The sequence below is a fragment of the Rhamphochromis sp. 'chilingali' genome, assembly GCF_963969265.1.
Source record: "Rhamphochromis sp. 'chilingali' genome assembly, chromosome: 14".
Lineage (NCBI taxonomy): Eukaryota > Metazoa > Chordata > Actinopteri > Cichliformes > Cichlidae > Rhamphochromis > Rhamphochromis sp. 'chilingali'.
The window spans coordinates 29,723,754-29,743,418 of NC_137941.1; the positions used below are offsets into that span (position 1 = coordinate 29,723,754).

Genomic DNA, 19,665 nt, shown 5'->3' on the forward strand with positions numbered 1-19,665 from the left:
TTTTGTCACTTTTTACAGAATCAAACTCAAAGTAATGTAAGTACTTCCAACTTTTAAACGCTGCATGGTCATACTCTCTCCCGCACTCCATATTATGCATTGTTGATCTGCACACGTCTGTTGCTGCCACAGACGTCGCACGCTCGTACATAAATGTCATGAGACACTCTCACAATCAAAATCATGGTTTAGTAACGTAGCATGCTTACGGGAAAGTAACAGTTATCTAATTAGTTTTTTGCAGTAGTAATCCTTTACTTTACTTGACAAAAGTAATCAAATCTCTGGTTGCCAAACTGGTGACAAGCACAAACATTTTCTGGAAACGCTGCCACTGTGGCCACAGCTACAGAAAAGAAAGGGAAGTCAGCAGAAACGGAAAATCTTCAGCTGGAAAACTACCTGGAGGTGCCTCATCTGTCTCAGCCGCAGAACAGCAGAGCAGCACCTGCTTTGTGCAACACCCACTATTACAGCACTGTGATTAGTAATATTACTGTGCTGAGTGATTTGGGTTTGATAGGTGTTACTTTATGAGTGCTTTCAAGAGCTGCATGCAAGGTAATGTAACTCTAAAATTAGGTTAACAAGTCAAATTTTAAGTCAAATGTAACAACATAAACAAAAAAGCTGTTTTAATTCCGTGAAGAATTTGCTGTTTGTTTCACACACTATATGATGGAGTGTGATTTTTATGCATTCATATCTATCAAGTATTGCCAAAAAGAGACAAAAAACATGCACAGTCTGCATGTGTCCTCCCATGGCGTCAGCTAAATCTACATTTGACTTTTGAGCTGATGGGGAATCCTTCTAAAGCAGATGAAGCTAATGATATGAATCATATCAATGCCACATATTCCAGACAGATTTCCAGTGTTTACGATAAGATTACTACAAGCTCCTGCTTGGGTCGGTGGGTAAAAGACTGTGTGCACAATGAAAGTTTAAAAAAATCACATGATCCTAAAATTCAGCACATCTCCATCTTCTCCATCTGCTGTAGTGAAACATTCTCATTAAGAACTACACACTGAGTACAGCAGAGAGAGAAAGAGAGAGCAAGAAAGCAGAGGAAAAACCAGCCATTTCACTCCTCCTCAGGTCATCATTACAGCGCATCAGGACAGCTGCTACCATGGAAACCTCCAGAGAGCAGAGCGTAGAAATACTTGTTGGTCGCAAAAATCAAAAGCCAAACTGTCTGCATCTAGGCAGTTTGTTTCAGACTCTATTTATTTATTTATTTTTACCAACTTTAACTTATTTTTAATTTCTAATCTTTCCTTTCTGTAACAGGGGGGAAAGTCTCAGAGGTGCTGTTGATGTCATTAGCTCCATAGATAGATGGATCCACAAGCTAGACACATTGGAGCTCTTTCGGATGAAGGGAAAACTGATTTTGTGAGTTTTCCTCTCATTTGTTGCCCTTCTCGCATCCTTATACTTGTACTGTCTGTATTTTCAGTCCTGTGATATTAAGTTGAAGTCTATATTGTTTTCTGTTTACAACTATCATGTGTTAGATGGCTCACCTGATGCTTTGATATGATGATGATCTGATCTGATAGAGTGCGTCATTTTTAATGTTTTAAAGCTTATCTGTTTGGTTTTGTTAAGGGTTATAATTAGGGACATGGCTGCAATGATTAACAGGTGTGTTAACACATGTAGATGTAGCTACCATATTTTCCGCACTATAAGGCGCACTTACATCCTTTAATTTTCTCAAAAATCAACAGTGCGCCTTATGCATGAATTCTGGTTGTGCTTACTGACCTCGAACTGATTTTTTGTGACACATGGCGCTCAGAAATCTGTCAAAAAATGTTTTAGTACGTCTTTGGAAAGCTACAAAGCTGCACTGCTTGATGGATTGTCAGAGCATTATGGCTACTGTAGTCAGGAGCCTCACTGATTAATCTGGGTCCTAAACTCCGTCCTCTTCAGGTCCCAAAGTCAAACGAACACAGCAGCATCACTGAGAGTTAAAAACTGTCTAAATTCTTTCATCTTTAATAAAATGATCAGTGTTGCTGCTCTTCCAGGTGTAACAAGTTTAACGTCCAGGCATCCATGAAAATAGAATTTATTAAATTTAACAGAATTAGAAGTTAGCAGGAAGTTAGCTCGCTAGTTTCCACCTAAACATGATATAGCATGTTCTGACTGAGAGATTTCTGAAAAAATTAAAACGTACAGCTTTGCTATCACTTCCAACATCAATGAAGACAGAAAACTAAACAGCAGTGACTTTTGTAGGGTTACTGAAGTTGGGCTAGCTGGTATATAATGATTTGCTACGCGATCGCTAGCGACACAGCTATGTTAGCATAACATAAACACAGTGAAGTTGGAAGATGAATGCTAACTTTTTTCTACTCGTTAATGGGAGGGTTCCCGATGGTTAGGGACAAACGCAATCACAACGCAGGATGCTGTAAACAAACCAAACTTCATCCACAATACGAGGTTAGTCGAGGTTAGTATTAATTACTGCAACAACATGGGACTAGGAGCAGCTGCAAGAGAATTCATCGTTAATGAATCAATGGTACAGAAGTGGAGGAAGCAAGAAGAATGAGTTGAGTAAAGTTTGACTTATCTGACTGTCTGTTTTGCTTTATGTGCCTTATAATCCCGTGCACCTTATGTACGGTAACACTTTGGATAATTGAAGTGACTAAATTTGACCTCTACACCATGCTTGTGCTTTTGGTCCCTTTTAGTAGAATTTTTAATTGAGTTTTCTGAGCCCAAGAATCACAAGATGTACATTTCAAACTTTAAAGGGCTGTGTCCCTCTGAAAGTCTTGCAGGATGTTGGTGTTCTGGCAACTGTAAACATACGTATCAAGCCAAATCCCACCTTAGATTCATTCATTCATAAATTGTCTGAAATCCTGTTCAGTTATCCAATGACAAATGTCTGACTATATGTTATGTTGTATCTTTTCCACTGCGCGGCTCTGATGAAGACACAGTTGTAGTGACGCACATTGAAAGGCTGTAAGCAGTGTGTGCTCCAGTCCCGTCTGTCCTTTCGGACAATTATCTCAATTTGAATTATATAATGTGATTTGGTATTTAGTTGGATATGTAAACTGTAGTTTAGGCAAAATAAAAGCAGATCAGAGGTTCTACAATTCAGAAAGCTCATCTTGCATCTTGCTTTGTGTGGTTTTTGTTTTTTAAATCCAGGCTTGATTGGATATAAAAAGATCAGGATTCATGATAACCATTTATCAGTAGATGTTCATTTTAACAGTCAACCATTCCCAGTTAAATTTGGCATCAAGAATTCAAACTGATCAGTGTAAGCAGGGTTTTGATTCAGAAGGTTCACTCCTCACAAGATTACCACATAGAAAGTAATGTGACCGTTGACTCTAGAATGCTCCTGATGTTTTAGGGGAGCAAGAAACATTTCAATAACTTACTACATATGAATTCAGAAAGAAATATTGTAACTGAAACTAAGGCTGACAGTTTAAATTCATACCATTTACAATCTGTGCTGAAAAATTCCACTTTGCGTCCAGAAAAGGACAGGACTTTGAATTTTACTGCAATATTGACTAAGAAGTTAGCTAAGTTAATCAATAAAAATAGAAAACAACTGTGACCAGTGCTGCACTGATCAGATACTCATGAAATACTCAGAAAGTAGAGGCATTCTTCAGCACACAGGGCAAAATGACCAACAAAGGTTATCTGGAGTCTTATCTTACACTTCAGTCACAGCAAATCCAGGGACTAACTAAATTAAGCTAAACACTATACCGATATTTCAGCAATTCATTAAAGGGCATCAAATAAAAACAGTTATTATCTTAGCTTCTGTCGTCCTGCACTGTTGTTTTTTGTTAACCGAACACAATCCTGCTCATAAAAAGTTGTCTGTGTCCAGGGATCCAAATTCAATACAAAATAAGGAAAAGAGTTGCCTCATGCCACAAATCTCATAGACTTGAAAATTAAACTACTAGGCATTCAAATCCAGACTACAGAGAACCAAAAAGTGAGGAAGCTTTCATTTACACTACTAAGGTCATCTTCAAATACTCATTATCGCAGATCTCAGATCAGCCAATCACATGAAAGCAATTTAATACATTTAGGCATGAGGATATGCTGAGGCTTAAACCAAGAATCAAAAAGGGGAAGAAAAGTGATTCGAGTGCCAGCCCACATTTAAAGTCAGCTGTTTCATTTCCAGTACTCATCTGAGTATTTTAGAACCTGCTGATCTACTGGGATTTTCCCACACAACACCTCTAATGGTGTCGAAGTATGCACAAGAGCATCTCTGAACAAGCAACACACGCAGAACCAGATGGGCTACAGCAGTAGAAGATCACCCCAGGTGCCACTCCTGTAAGCTGAGATATCAGAAGATCAGAAAAAAATCTTGCCTGGTCTGATGAATCCTGATTTCTGTTGCAACATTCAGGTCAGAATTTGTGGTAAACACGATCAAAGCATGGATCCATGCAGGCTGCTGCTGCTGATGTAATGGTGTGGGTATTTTCTTGGTACACTTTAGTACCCTCAGTACTAACTGAGCATTGTTTAAACACCACAGTGTACGAGTATTATTGCTGACCATGTCCATCCCTATATGACCACGGTCTACCTATCGTCTGTCAATGTGCCACAAAGCTCAGATTATCCCTGCACTTGAATGGCCTCCACAGTCAACAGATCTCAATCCAATAGAGCATCTTTGGAATGGGAGATTCACATCATGGACGAGCATGTCAATGTGGACCATTTATAACTCTCTGAGGAATGTTTAGCGCACCTTCTTGCCTTGTCCATTAATGGCAGTAAGAACAAGAGACCTGTGTTGTAGTTCACAGTGACGTTATGCAGATTTACAAGATGACTGCAGTGGATTCCATCAACAATAAATCAGCATGCATGCACAACAAACTGTGCATCCTAATATGTGATAAAGCAGTTTTTTTGTAATTTAAACCAAACTAAACTTGAGAATAATCTAAGGCACGTAAAATGTGAAAGTGACCTTAGCTGCACAGTAACAAAGAGCAGCTGCAGAGATTTGTCTGGATCACCACCTGAGGGACAGTTTTCCAAAACACATTATCAACACAGCTTGACGTGGCGAAAAATCAGGCTGGTTCTGCATCAACTCTTTAGCCATTTGTTTGTGGAAACAAACAGAAAGAAAGAAAATATGGCATGTCAAAGTGATTGGACAGGGTCTATTCATCATACACCTGCAAAACCAAGACGAAAAGACAGGAAAGATAAACTTCTGACTCACTGTTGTGCTGCAGCTGCTCACGTCTGATGGCCCCTGTGGAGACAAAGACAGAATTCCTCATTAGTTTTATTGGTCCTGTGTTTAGGTTTTACCACTGTCCTAATGAATTAAATGTGCTGAGATCTCGTCAGGTTTCAGCCATGACATCATCTCAACAATCCCCCGAAGCAAGGCAGTGCCTGTCTGAATGTTAATGTGTGTGTATGATGGATTCAAGACTCGCAGAGGTGAGCAGCTAATAAAACCGCTGCACAATTTACTGCACGAAGGCGCAAGAGTTCTGTGCACATACACACGCATACGCCGAGCACCAGCTGGGCTTTGCTGACCTTTCTAAAGAAAGGCTAAGCTTTAGAAGCCCACAGAGAAACAAAAGCAGGAAAACTGTGTCGAAAGAAACAGCGCAAAGCTGATCGGATCTTGATGACAGATTGTGCAGCCCGCAGACAAAAGGTCACTTCAGCTAAATCATCTCACTAACAAAAAGGAATTGGCCAGTAACAAAGAGCAATGAATGACATCAAACAGGATTTATTTTTATCATAAAGTGTAACAGGCTTGTAACGATGGGGAAACCACACTGCCTGCTGCTAAATTATACAGAATCATTATTCAGTGTAAAAGACAAAGGATGTGTAAAATCACAGTTTAATACTGTAATTTTAAACTGACGTCTAACTTCAGCTGTCTAAACTATCCAAAGGTATTCCCCAAAGACTCACTTTACTAAAGAAGAATAAAAGCTCCTCATATTGATGCAGAGATGAAAGAAGTACCAGTAAAAATACTTATACTACTAATTATTATCATTCAATGAAAGCCACTATGTTTTCGCTGCCACTGTGTGGATAAGTGAGGTGTGTCTTTTTCAGGTGAATTATTATTTTTAAGAGATTTTCAGCCATTCCTTCAGCTTTTGGAAGGCCAGCGTTTTTCCCAGATACTTTTTTAAGATCCTCTGGCTTCAAGTTTGGAAATTTGTCTGGGAGACCTACTTGCTCATTTATATCAGCAGGGTCCAGGCAGCTGAGGTAACTAGATCAGATCCCCTCATCAGTCCCAACTTCTCCACCAATGCTAAGCACTGGCCATTTGATTTATTGTTTTGTTGTGATTTAATTCAGTGCAAAAAGAAACACCAGGAGTTGCAGTTAAATCTTCATTAGCAACGCTGTTGCCATCACATTCCTTCAATATCAAAGACAAGGGTGCTTTCCACTAAACCTGACAACCAGGTGCAGCATCATCCTGTTACTGTGACAATAAAGCTAATTAAACTTGCATTATTGTAACAGTGACAACAACATCATCCCATATGCCAAAAAAACAACTGTCATTGTCACACATCTACAGTTGGTAGATTAAAACAAAGAAACAATATTTTAAAGTCAGTTTTAGCAGAAAAACATTTCTTTAAAAAAAAGAACAACATTTGCAGGCATAAGGCTATTAAGGCTATTAAGCAGCTAAGAGCAGATTTTATCTTTACACTTTCTCTCTCACTGCTTTCAATTGTAATATGTATAAAAGGCTCCACTCCCTTGAAATGCTGAATACATCCTCTTGCTTCAGCTCCATGTTTACTGCTTCAGTATGTAGCTGGTTATTTATCATCTCTTTAGCAGTGTAATCATGCAAAGCTACGATCAAACAAACAAACAACTATCAGTTAGGTATCATCTAAAATGTAAAAAGAAATATGACATGATGTAAAGTGCTGAGATGTTCTGTTACTAGCTGAATGGGAAAAGTGTAGGTACGTTGTTTTTAAAGACAATAAAGCATTAAATGTGTTGCTGGGTGATGGTTGTAGCACAGTCTGTAAACAGAAAGTGAGCGATCGCTGTTTAATGTTCAGCCAAGTGAAGAGTACAGCGCGTGAGTGCCAGAGAAGGCCATATGGCAAAGACACTCCCACGCCAAAGCACTGGAATGAACCAGTCCATCTTCCAGCAGCTCCTGTCCACATACAGACACAATCATTATGGTTCTGTTTCACAGTGACCAGTTTAAAGTGAAAACTATTAAATTATTTTCAATATATATATTTTTTCTTTCAGTTCTTTTACCCTCCAATTATTACAAGCAGTGAAAACAAAGCTCAACTGAACTGAAACTGGAACGCAGAAAATAAAGGTGTGGAAATGACATCACTTACCTTAGCTAAATTACTGGTAACACCCCTGAACAGCAGGTGTGCTGTTAACCTTTCCCCCCTCTCGCTCTGTCTTTGCTCTTGTTTCTCACTAAAGCTTTAATACTTTTATTTCTTTACTGCCGGTCCCCGATGTTTTATTTATCTCATTGTTTTCACTCCCTCATCACCTCAGCACCACCAAACTGACTGATATGCAAATAACGAATAAATCTGCATATCAATTAACAACATCATCTCCTCACCAAGCATTCTCATTGCATGTACGAAAAGGAGGGTGATGCATGTGGATCATATGAGGGATGTATTAGAAATTCGGGGGGGGGGGTATTCATGTTCCTCAAACTATATTTTAGAAGCAGTAAAATGTCAAAATGTAAGAATTATTTATTTAGTTTTGTAATTATAGGATTAACAGCGACTTCAGCTATACAGCATTTTAAAATGGATTTAGTGCAATGTTGCAATATATAGTTTTAATGCCTAAATGTAGACACAGTGATACAGAAATGTGTCAGGTTAATATTTACAATAGCATAATGGTGTTGCAGGAATGCTTTGGTTTTGATTGCAGCTGTTCTGCAGATGAAGGTTTAAGCCCTTCTTCCAACTTTCCAAAGCTGTCCCATGGATGAGACTGAAGTTTTTTGTGTTTGACACCCCTGTGTGAAGATGTACTAACATTTTAAAAACTATTCTTTTAAAGGGGGACCTTTTCTGCTCATCTTCTAACTCCATATACTTATTCTTGGACTTTCTTTTTCAGGGTAGCTTTTCATAGTTTAAATTAGTAGTTATTTATCCAAAACTGGGCCTTAGTGGAGCACATTAGTTCCGTTACCAATTTCTTTGGCATCACACAGACTACAGAGTAGAATAAATCTCTTACAGCCTGAGCACTGCACCCAGAGTTAGTGCTTACACACCCACTGATCTCATCATTTGAACCTTGTTTCAGTTGGCCACGTTTTACGGGAGCATCCACCTTTTGTGTCTCATGTATTCTATGGTTTTCTACACCACATCTCTGCATGGTATGTTACTGTAAAGCTCAGCATTTACTTTGTTTTTTGAGTTTTTGTGGGCACCCAGTGCTAACTGTGACATGTGAATGCCTAACCTGCCTGACCCTTACCCAACCTAAAATCCAGTTATTATCCTTAAATCTCAAACAGCGTTTAAAGTTGTAGATCTCTACAAAACCATCGGACTCAACCAGTATGGAGGCTCCATGTGTTTGTGGGGTTTCAGGATCCCACAAATACAAAAGAAAAAAAAGAAAAACCAAAGCCTATAGAAAAGACACATTCACATGATTACACACTGAGCTGCACAAAGACCTATATGAGTTGTTGCATCGGTCTTCATCTTCTCATTTGCAACCCTGCAGTGCAATTGATTCCTGTTGGCTTAGGTGTAATATAAATAGATACATCTGTGTGGAGGCTATAAATAGAAGAAGAGATGTTGACATCTATAATGCTGTGAACATTTTGCGGTACTATGTCTCACAGTGATTGGGAACATCACAGCAGTTTGACAGTTATGGCAAATACATATCTGATCTTGCAGCAAAATATTGACGTGTTTTGTTTTGGCACCGGTAGCTTTTGGTCAAGTGTAGAAAAAAACAATCCAGCGGTGGGAATGGACATCAAGGCTATTAACCTTCCTGCCTTCTTGGGACCTTTTTGTGCCACTGCTATGTGTTAAATGGCTGCCATTTCCACTGTGTTCAGTGGAATATAACCAAACTTGCCACAGGATAGTTTTTACCTGTCAATGTTAATATTCCAGTGTGAATTCCTTAAATCAGCCTAAAATGGCTGAGCAGCAGAAATCCCCACACCCATCACCCTGGGGACCATTTTCTGCCCATTGACTTCCATTATAAACGCTATTTTTCAACCCCAAATTATCATCATATGATTTTATTTTTTCTTCTTTTCTTGGATGTCAATGAAGACTCAGGGCCTTGAAGTTTTAATTTTTAAATTGCAAAAAAAATGCAAAAAAAATAATGGCAGGTCAAAATGTATGTTGGTGCCAATCTTTGGTCCATCTAAAGGCCTACTTATAATGACAATCACATATTACTTCAACTGGTTTTTTGTGGAAATATTTAGTTTCGTTTTTTGGTTTTTGGGGCTTATAACACAGGGCGCTCATGTAATAACACTGGGATTTGAAGGGTTAAAACAACGAAAATATAATTAAAACTTTACATGAATATTTCAGGGAGAAGTAGTTTTACAAGGTTGGCTAATTTAAAGTGGAATAAAATATGGATATATGGTCTTTTTATGGCGTGGCTGAGAATGGTCCCTAGGGTGATGGGTGTGAGTTTTTTAAAGGATGGCAGGAGGGTTAAGGTGCTGAATAAATGCAGTGTATTTCTCACTGACCATGATCAGAGTTAGTGCTTACACGCCCACTGATCTCATCATTTAAACGTTATTTCATTTGGCCACGTTTTACAGGAGCATCCACCTTTTAAGTCTCATGTACACTGACCATTGGGTCAGTGTACATGAGACAACAGAGAAAGCACAATAGGTCCTCATTAAAGGATTAAAAGAACAAAATGTACTTATATTATGAAAGAACCAAAAAAACAAAACAAAACCCTGAACTTTAAAATTGTCCATGCATCACAACAGGCAGTGAAACATATTATACTATCTAACTCTCATCCACTTATTCTATTTTCAAACTTGAGTGCAGTCTGGTTCATTTATAAAATGGTTAGCAGCAGCAGAAGATTTAAATCGGGCCAGTCTAGCAGTCCAAAACTTTGGCAATTACTGAATTTGAACTGCAGCAGACATTCGAAGCATTTAGCCAACTTCAAATACTGAACCTCATTCATAATTATAATACACTTCCCTTCTCAGTAGTGCAGAAAGACCAGCAAAATGTGAAATCAGACATGTTTATCTGGTAGGAATGAATTCATTCAGCCAAATGAGAAATCCAAGTAAGTGCCGGTCTTCCCTCTAAAGCAAACCTCCAGGTCTCTGCCGACCGACCTCTCTATTCATCACACACCACCGTAGTCGCACTGGCTGTTCTCTCCTGAAACAAAGCACAGCAACCATTTGTGTGTTTTGTGTGAGCTTCTGCTTTATGGCCCCTTTGCTTTGCCTTGATCAATCAAACAGGCGTGGTGAGCAGCAGGGTGAGCGGGGAGCGCTCTGTAGTGGAGGATGGGGCGATGTTCCCGCATCCCACCTATTGGCACAATCCGTGTTCCGGCAAGCCCTCGTATAAATCACTGTTAATGACACCAGAGAGAAGAGGAGGAAAAGGGAGCAGTTAGGCTAAATAATCTGCACAGTGCTCCTCAGGATGTTGCTTTTGGAGAGTTCATGAGAATTTCACCTGCCTATGGAGAGAGCGAGGAAAAGCAGCCAGACGGCAGTCTTTCCAGGCTCGTGTGGAGGCTCAACGTGGTTTTAATTTCTTTAATTGAGCCTTTATTAAACCATTGGAGCCCCACAAAGTCCATTTCCACCCACATGTTTCTCCAGTGGGTTTGGAAACTTTGACAAAATCCTGAAATATCACCACAAAAAAACAAAAGAAAAGAAAAGAAAATAAGCATGACAACAACACCATCTTCTCCCTTGGTGTTTACACAGGGGCGGTGGAATGAGTCCAGGGTACGTAAGGTATGTGACTGACAAAGTATTTCACATCATTGTTTGATTCTTTATTTTTCTGATGCACCAGCTGAATGTTTTGACCGCACTCTGCCACATGGAAGGATCACTCGCTTGAGCCTCTCAGTTGCAATTCCCTGTTTGTATTTTTCTTCATAACAGTGGTAACTTCATTACAGGAAGTACTTACAATAAGCTACTCCCAACATGGAGGCAGAATGCGTCACGAATATAGAATATATAATACAAAACTCCGACCTCTTTCTCACTTCATGCACATGTAAATGTTGCATCTTTTTACTCTAAACAGATGTCAGCTGCATGGAGCATGATCAAACTTTTCATTTAGTAGCTACAACTGCATGTTAATTAGCTACAGCTCATCTAATCTGTCATTTTAAACAGTGACAGCAGGCAAAAGACAAGAAGAAAACACATTTTTTTATCACTCTTCATAATCAAACACAGCGAGAGGAGAAAAGAGGAGAGGGGGATTCGTTGACATCTGTGAGCGTGTATGTTGCAGACTGGAAGCTGGCTATAAGAAGTTATGATATATGTCTATAGGCTCATATCTTTCTCTTTAATGACTAAATGAAACTGCAGGCTGAATACAAAGTATTCAAAAAAAAACTTGTATTTAAGAGAAACGGAGGGGCCCCGTTTATGTTGTGGGCACCAGTGGAAAATGGCTGGATTTTCCTCAAGTATGAGGACAGGCACAGTGTGTGATTTGATGTGATGTGCAAAGAGAGGCTGGTTTGCTTTGTAAGTGGCAATTCAAATGCCCTGCTACTCTCACTTTACTGCTGACACAGTGGCTGGATGGCTGGTTCCAAATAATATGGAAATGGCTTGAAATAACAGTTTGGGAAACTTGCGGTCTCTAGTGACTGACCGGTTATGGCAATGCGAGAAACTGATGGAGATTTCAATGTGAATATAGCATGACGCATTGATTGTTACAAGGGTCAGACTATGACAGAGCCCATTAGACAAAGTAGAAAAAAGAAAGAAAAGAAAAAAAAGTCAAAGACCCCACACTGCTAGTCAAAGCAGTGACCTATAGAATAAAAGGATCTGGTGGCTCTGATGTGTAAGGCATTATTGTGCCTGTTGTTTGGGTTCTTCCCTTCAGAAGGAAGGGTCACTGCAAATCAATACAAACATGCTCTGAGTGGTCACCACTTTCCTATGATTCAGGAGGTCTCACAAAATTGCCTGATGTATCTGACGTCATTTATATACTACGAGCTTTTACAGTTTCCAGATCTCAACCTCATTGAAGCCTATGGGAAATTTAGGACTGACATCTTAGACAACTCACTACACATTATGCTCTTTCCCTCGAGTACAGTAAATTTAAGTACCAGTGATGACAATGGATTGGAATGGGATGCAGCTGACTGGAGTATATTCATCAATTTTTCCTACAATACATCTCTGCATGGTATTTTACTGTAAAGCTTGATCCCCAAATATTCTCAAAAGGAAACATCATCTACAAATCATCTGATGGCCAGTTAAAGTCTGTACTTTCTTCTAAAAGAAGACTAAAAACATATCTCTCCTTCAGTGTGCATGAATCCTTTAGGTTAATCCACCTGGCTGCTCAAACACAGAGCTGTAGGACAAGAAACAAACATGAGTGCACAGCACTTACTTTGGTTTTTTTTAGAGTTTTTGTGGGCACCCAGCACTGTATGTGAAACGTGAATGCCTAACCTGCCTGACCCTTACCCAACCTAAAATCCAGTTATTATCCTTAAATCTCAAACAGTGTTTAAAATTGTAGATCTCTACAAAGCCATCAGACCCAACCAGTATGGGGGCTCCATGTTATTGTGGGGTTTTAGGATCCCACAAATACAAAAAAAACAACAACAAAAAAACCCCAAGCCTATAGAAAAGACACATTCACATGATTACACACTGAGCTGCACAAAAAGCTATATGAGTTGTTGCATCGGTCTTCATCTTCTCATTTGCAACCCTGCAGTGCAATTGATTCCTGTTGGCTTAGGTGTAATATAAATAGATACATCTGTGTGGAGGCTATAAAAAGAAGAAGAGATGTTGACATCTATAATGCTGTGAACACTTGGGGCACTATGTCTCACAGTGATTGGGAACATCACAGCAGTTTGACAGTTATGGAAAATACATATCTGATTTTGCAGCAAAAATATTGACGTGTTTTGTTTTGGCACCAGTAGCTTTTGGTCAAGTGTAGAAAAAAAAACAATAAAGTGATGTGAATGGACAACAAGGCTATTAAGGTGCTGAATAAAGGCAGTCCATTTATCATTTACTATGGCCATCTGCTTTAATCTGTGTCATGAATAATGGGAAGAGATGGAGTCTGTTATCTTTCAGCAATAAACACATTTTACCACTGAGTCACATGTGAGGCTGCAGAGGATACTAAATCACTTCTACAGAACACCTCGGACCTCTAAATTCAGACTGATCGTTGATACAGCTGTGTGCCTGTCATCAGCAGTGAAGATCAGATAAAAGGCAAGGATATCTATCTTGATGCATGCTCAGTCATCCAGGTAAGTAAATCCCAAAAGGCTGATTCAACAAAACAAATCAACCTTTTGGTAAGGATATCTAATTTAACTCAAGTCTTCAGTGGACAGAACTCAGATGCAAGGAGAAGAGACAAGTGAAGGAAATAGGGACACAATTAAGGGAATTGGTTGTACACCATGATTTTGCAATTAGGGCTCTGTGGGGGCCCAACCATCTGTTACAGGACTCAGTTTTATGACACTGGCTGTGGGCTGACTGTACCGCTGCAAAAGTGATTTTGGGATGATCAGATGGTATTGATAACAGACAAGAAAACAAACACTTAAAAATGCCTAAAAGACACAGCACATTTTGTTCTGCACTGTGTCTCTTCATAAATCGTGTTAAATTATAACTCGTCGCTAGTGTGAGAATGTGTTTCTGCGCCTCATGTTTGCTGCCGAAAACCGACTTTAAACACGACCAATTACAGCACCCTCCTGCATGCCCACATGCATTAATCATATAGACAAGTAAAGAAAAATATCACCTTTTGATGTTCATTTCAAATTGAATTCTGAAATAAGCCATCATGCAGTTATTACTCTCCGTGAGACACAGCTGATTATCCCTGTGTGCTCAAATGGAAATATTCCTGAATGAGAACAAAGAGATTTCACGGCAGCTCCATCACAACCCCCTCACCAACACACACACACACACATACACAACATGGAGACGTACACAGGCAGCGGTCCCATAGGACGTTCATGAAGACTCCTTCCAATAAAGAGGATTATAGATTTTGCCCTGTGCACCCAAGTGTTTCCAATGAAATAACGGCCTCCTCCTGGATAACTCATTAAAATTTAAACCCCCCACCCCTTCTTCAGAATATCACTGTACTGCTCTGCATGCATTACAATCTTTGCATGGAAAAATAACCCTGCCATGCTGTGTGTGTGTGTGTGTGCGCGTGTGTGTGTGTGTGTGTGTGTGTGTGTGTGTGTGTGTGTGTGTGTGTGTGCGCGCGCGCGCGCGCGCGCGTGTGTGTGTTTTAGCATCTGCATTGCAAAAGTGTGAGAAAATTAGAAAGGAAGATAAGAGGAAGTGCGAGTGAAAATGTGCTTCTATCCTTGGTGGCCCTGCAGGCTTTGTGGCTGGTTAAAGATTTCTCTCTCACACACACACACACACACACACACACACACACACACACACACACACACACACACACACACACACGATCCTTAAAATAAGGAGGAAGCAGTGAGATGAATGTTACATTTACATTTTTCTTCAAGGCGACAATGGAGGCAGGAAATACATATTTATGTTGAGGCAACACCTCGACAGGAGGAGGGCAGTGCTGCATGCAAACATGCACATGAACAATTTTTTGCTTGCTCTCTTTAAATTACATAACATCCTCCAGCATTAACCTGACCATAACCACAACCGTGAGCTACTTTCCACGTGTGAAGTTATGTTACTCTCCTCTCCATCGTGCATCTTCTGCCCTGCTTATCATGTGAGATAACTTTGTGACTTGTAAAAACAATACATGCAAGTGACAAAACCATGGCAATGAAACATTGCACAATGACACATTACACAGCAAACATAAAAGATAATCAAGAGAGATCTTAATTTATTCTAGTCTAAATCCAGATACATAAAGTTACATTGTATTTTTTTCTTGTTTGAATTCATAAAAAGCAGTGCTGGTGCATTTAGTCAAAACCTCCTTTAACAAAATGTTTCCAATGCCCTTTTTATGGGCTTCCCATCAGAAAACTCTCAGCTCATTTTTTTCCCCTTCTTTTTTGTTGGAATGAATATAATAAGACCTAAAAATGTGTTGAAAATGACTGACTGATCTTGAAAGCATTTGACTGCTTAAATTACAGCAGCCAAACTCTCTTCTGGCTGTGCTTGCGTCCTTGGATCTAACTTAACATCCTGAGGAGACCCTGAAAACAGATCTGTATTAGCTACAGTCTGAAAATGAAACTTGTCAGTTTGAAGTTCATGGGGCTGCTATGATGCTTCTCTCTCAGATGGATCACCCAAAACATTTAAATATGGTTCAATCCATAGATACATAGATACATGTCCTTAAAAGAAGGATGTTAAATGTACCTGTAGTTTAACCAATGAACTAGAAAGTTCAACAGTTTCATAGAAATAAAGAGTGACTTAAAAAGTCTGAAAAATTATCCACCCAACCCCCTGCTAACTTTATGTAGAAACTTGTGTTTCCATGGTAACACTAGGTAACACCTGCTGACAAAAAAGGTGGAAACATGGGTCATTATGTGTCATTTCCTGATAATACTGTGACGCAATCAATGAGCATGGAAAAGATTTTTCAACACAGTACTAACCCAGATTTTTCCAAGGAAAATACCCTTGTAACCGTTAAAATTTTCAAGGAGGCCTACATGAGTGGTTTAAAGTGTTTGTTCGGTGATGTGTGGTAACAGAGAAGTACTCCGTGAACTAAACTGCTTTGTGCAAAACATTTAGACCTCTATCTAAAAAGCTACACATTGCTGTTATATATGACATGCTGTCTTATGCAAATATATAATTTTGTAAGCAGTTACATACTGTCATTTCAAAGTTTCTGTGTAACGATCAAAGGACGCCTTCTTTAATATGGCTACAAAGTGTAAAACAATGATCACAAAAGGTTTGGGATGAAGCATCTTATCTCAAAATACCTAACAAAGTCCAAAATTCTATATATTTAGTTTTACCAGTCTGCACACACATTGTCCACTAGGATGGTTTACAAAGGAATATAAACCGTGTACCTGTCTGGGGAAGTCAAGTTAGGATATTTTCCATGGTTGTCCTTTCTCACGTGTAGTGCAAACAGCAGGGAACAGGTACTTTAAATGCAGTCACACTACTGGAAATATGTTTTAGGTGAGAGAGCTGCCTGGATACAGCGTGCAAGAGTGAGAACACATGATGCAATTACAGCACCTGTGACAAGTAGTTGCACATTTCTCACACAGGCACATTCTGAGAGACGGAAGGTTGAAGACTGGCAGTTGTCTGACCTGGTTGCATGCTTCTATGCTTTTGAAAACAGTTTGTGACTGTACAACAAAACGGTAACATAGTTAACTGCTGAACAATAGTGCAACAACTGGAAGTTCTGATGTAAGTGGAAAATCAAGAAGGCCCTTTCTGGAAATAAAACCACAACCAGGTGACATCAGCTGGTGTCAGTTTAAAATATTCAACATGTTACAGAAACTTTTGTGGGAACGACTGAAGATCGGAGATGATTGTGATTTCATCAACAGACTCTCAGCTACAGCTGATGCATAGAGGAACACTCTTGGTCCAACTCGGTTAGCTCAGGAAAAAGTATTCTTTCCCCGAAATCACACTTTGAGCCCTCACAACAAAAAGTAAGGTTAATGGTTTGGGGATGTTTTTGTGAGGGGCTGCTTTAAAAGCTTTTATTGATGCCAACCTGAGTTGTGTGGAGTGTGATATATGTCCAGTAGTGGTGCTTTTGTCTACAGGGGCAGAAAACGACGACAATGCAAATTATGCAAACTCCAAAGTTGCTCCTCATCTCTGTTGCATTCGTCTCTGCTACCTTGGCACACCTCAGTTTCACACCCATCTGGATGATAATGTAGGCTAATTCTTCCTCAGTCTCTCTCCCCACATTTCCAGTTTGTCTCTACAATTAGCTATAAAATAAAATATAACATCTTGAGAAGAAGCCATTAGGGACACAGACACTTACCAAGTTAAGAACCGAGTCTGGTTTTGTTAAAGAAATGAACCTTTCAAATCTTACTTTCCTTTGGACTCTGTTGTGGTGTCTACCCGTCGTTGTTTAATCAGTTGATCTGAGCAATTAGGAAAGTTAGTGAGGTGGCACATGCTTACACTACAAGCTGGTTCTCTGTTGTTGCTAAGCAACCTGATAACTCAAAGATTTGCGGGATGAGGTGAGTGTGCTTTCACGTGTAAAAAAAAATCTCTCCAGTTTTCTCTCCCTAGGTGTCCATCTTTCTCCCTCTTCTCTGACTTTACTTTGGTGCCTGCAAAGCCAGATTTTTTATTTGATTCATAACATCTAATAAAACAGACCTTCACTGATGAGCTTCTGTGTTACAGGACTGTGTTGTTCATAGGTCCCTCACTAAATGAACAAATGCCCCACAATCTCACAAGCTATCAAGTTAGGTTGTCAACAGCAATGGATTCAGAAACATTTAAAGAACCTAGCAGCATTTAGTTAGCAAAAACTGAAACCATGCAGCTGATGGGCAAGAACTCAAAGTATAAAACCCGCGGTGAAATTAATCTTTGCTTTCTTAGTAAAATCTCATGCTATTTCAAGTTGAATACTAGGCTTATACGGGGGTGAAATATATATTCAACGTCATATGTTTTTCTAGATCTTGACAAGTTTTTTCACATCTTTTTTCACTCTGTTTACAGCACTGTATTTTCATTTTAGTGTTGATTTTAGACATTAATAAATCATGTAACAGCACAATGGATTCATATTCTAGAGCAGGGGTGTCGCACTCCAGGCCTCGAGAGCCGGTGTCCTGCAGGGTTTAGATCGCACCCTGGGTCAACACACCTGAATCAAATGATTAGTTCATTACCAGGCTTCTGGAGAACTTCAAGACATGCCGAGGAGGTCATTTAGCCATTTGAATCAGCTGTGTTGGATCAAGGACACATCTAAAACCTGCAGGACACCGGCCCTCGAGGCCTGGAGTTCGACACCTGTGTTCTACAGCATTAGCTAAGAGAGCGGTTAGCCAGGTAGCTGTATCTTGGCTATGCTGCATATATTTGCCGTAGGAAACCAAAACCCTCTCGGTTGCCAGTGTACTGATACTCAGGTGTACAGCATGTACATTGGTCTCTCATATCATACCTTACATACATAAAATACAACAGGCCAGTGTAACAGTAGTATAACATAAAGATGCTAGTGTACACATGGGGTGCAAGCAATGCAAAGTTTACGCCAAGCAAAATTAAAGCTACAGCAGCTGGAGAAAACGGCACCTGCTTTGCTTTCCGTTTGGACTTTCTACTCCTATACCATCACTGATGGGGAAGGTTTCTCTCTGAGTGGCGGCACCTATTTTTCCGGAGAAGACTCCAGCAAATCCAGCACCAGTATAAATGCTTATAGAGCTGTTAAGACCTCACAGTTTGTGCGTGCGACAACTAATGCAGTGAGCATATATTTAACATTTATGCCTGAATGATACAAAACTGTCACTTAAATTGGTTTATAAAGCAGCACTGTCACACATCCCAAGTCAGAAGAGGATCTTTTGACTATCTCCCATTAAATGAATATAGTAAATGGTACCACTGGAGTAACCTGCATTAGATGGAGCTTGTCAGTGAATGACTTAGCCATGCTCTACATACCACGGACAGAAGGCTAAGAGAGAATAGAGGCCAGAAACACAAGAGAAGAAAAGATGTGCTCTATTTAACCTCTGTTCTCTGATTCTATCCCCTGCAGCTACTTTCCTCCCAAGCTAGAAAGGTTGAGAGATGAACTCTGACGTCTCAGTAACATGGCCCGACTTCCTGTGCTGTACAGTTCAAATGTAAAAATGCATATTTAATGTGCAGAGCAATGGGACAAACAGGAAGATGCAGAACCAGGTTTCAGGGGTTATTCTGGGCTTAGAATTGTCTCAGTGCAGACTACTTTCCAAGGTAAAGAAAGTAACCAGATTTCAACAGTCCTCGAAACTATTTAATAAGCAGACGTAGAAAAAAATAAATTTAACTGTGGAAAAAACCTCAAGTCATTAAACAAAAAGCTGCATTTTTCAGGACATGCTGCATTAGTTTTGTGGTGGGACAAGGACTAGACATATGACTCCAGCTCAGGGGGAAAGATTAAACAAATTCATACCAATGTGACTTTTCCATCATCTGTTGAGCCAGGAAGTTTCCATGAGAAACAAGGACACAAACACATTAACATGTGGAGCAAAAACCTATCTGTAATCGCCAAC

The 19,665-nt window shown here is 39.6% G+C and overlaps 1 protein-coding gene across 2 annotated transcripts in view; it reads right to left on the minus strand.

The window, feature by feature from the left end:
* enox1 (ecto-NOX disulfide-thiol exchanger 1) overlaps nt 1–19,665 on the minus strand; it is a 151,164-nt gene that overhangs the window by 101,890 nt on the left and 29,609 nt on the right. For both annotated transcript variants that reach the window (XM_080903097.1, XM_080903098.1), the window contains exon 2: nt 5,291–5,323. The gene's annotated coding sequence lies outside the window, so the exon portion shown is untranslated. The remainder of the gene's footprint in view (nt 1–5,290; nt 5,324–19,665) is intronic.